This window comes from Rhincodon typus, chromosome 1 (assembly GCF_021869965.1).
Source record: "Rhincodon typus isolate 14 chromosome 1, sRhiTyp1.1, whole genome shotgun sequence".
NCBI classification, from domain to species: Eukaryota; Metazoa; Chordata; class Chondrichthyes; order Orectolobiformes; family Rhincodontidae; genus Rhincodon; species Rhincodon typus.
The window spans coordinates 2,093,707-2,095,537 of record NC_063332.1 but is presented as its reverse complement, the minus strand read 5'-3'; positions in this window follow the sequence as shown (position 1 = coordinate 2,095,537).

Below are 1,831 nucleotides of genomic sequence, written 5' to 3'. Positions count from 1 at the left end.
GATTCTTAAGGGGCTTGACAGGGTAAATGCTGAGAGGATGTTTCCCCTCATGGGAGAATCTCGGACCAGATGGCATTGTCTCACCACAAAATGGCACCAATACTTCTTAAGGACCAATTTTCATTGATTCTTTATTGTAGGGATGATCAGAAGCATGTGGTTTTTAAATGATTAGTGTTGTTCGAGTTTAGATTTTATAATAGTAGCATTACGTCTTTGAAGGGGCTTGCTGAAAAGAAGGTCAAACAGTCCTTCTAGAACAGTGACCTAATCCAGCGCAGAGCTGGGATCCCCTGGAGCGTTCATGGAATATTATGTTCTGTGTTGGTTGTTGACGTGGAGTGTAAACATTGAAGTTCATTCCCTTCCTTATGATTCAAAATAATCAAGGATTTGATTTGTTTATTGTCTCATCTATCTTGTTACAAAATACAGTGAAAAGTGTTGAATAGTATCGCCAATCTCCAGCGCCATCTTAAAACACAGAAAAATAAACCAAAACAGAATATAAACGCAGAAAAATGAAGAAATAAAGAAAGTGTCCAACTGTACAGTCCTTCATGTTAAGTGCTTTGTCATGGACCATGGGCCTGGTGGCCAAGCATGAATGAAAGCCGCCACTCTCAGTGCCATTTCACCTCCAACGATGCTCTCGTCACTATGAATCGTCGCTGGACCTCGCAAATGCAGAATGATCTCCCACAACCTCTTCTGTCAGGCAGAAGATATAGAAACCTGAACACACGCACCAGCAGGTTCAGGAACAGCTTCTTCTTGGCCATTATCAGACTTTTGGATGGACTCTGTAGCCTCAAGTAATGAAGATCTTGCTAACACTCAACTTGCCAGCGCATGCCCTGTGCAATGTAACCTGTGTGTCTCTTAAGTCTTTTTGATCTGTACATCCTTGTTTGCCATAATCTGCCTGCACTGCTCATAAACAAACCTTTTCATTGTACTTTGGTACATATGACAATACATAAATCAATCAATCAACGGAGCCGCACACACCCAAACTCTGCCGCCACCACGAGTCTACTTTGGGCCCACTTTGCCAATGCAGCCGCCGTTGATGCTGCCAGGTCTCGTACTGGCCCCAAACCCACCTCTGCTGCTGCCTGCATGAATCTGCAATGGACACAGATGCTGCCTCCACAACAGCAGCTGTGAGTCGGCGGGAGGACTACCACATCAGAAGCCATAAAGAACCCAAATCTGCCTCCAACACTGCCACCACGCGTCTGCACTATTGAGATTTGGGGGAAACCTGACTGAGGTCAGAAGCAAATTTTTTCCTCCTAGAAAGCAGTATAGGAGTATAGCAGAATAGACAGAGTTCTGAGGAAGGGTCACCAGACCCGAAACATTAACTCTGATTTCTCTGCACAGATGCTGCCAGACCTGCTGAGCTTTTCCAGCAACTTTTGCTTTTGTCCCTGATTTACAGCATCCACAGTTCTTTTGCTTTTTATGTAAGTTGTTCTTTGATGGATTAAACAATTTGGATCTTTGTGCTCGAGAGCCTGGAGATCTGGCTCACCGTCATTACCTGAGGCAGTATCGCTACACTGCGTTTCCCTCTTCCTAAAACCAGCTGTGGGAATACAAACTTATAATCCTTCAGTTCTTCAAGTAACTTTTCCTGGCGAAATTGTAAGCCTGGTTGAAACACAGGGGGAGAATGAATAACACGTCAGCAATGTTCAGTGCTCAGATTTTGTGTTACTTACCACAACATCATTCATCTGCAGCATTATAACCACAGAGGACTAGCACTGGGATCTCCCAGCACAAGTGGAGCCCAACATGGGGATCAGTGAGGACAAGCAGA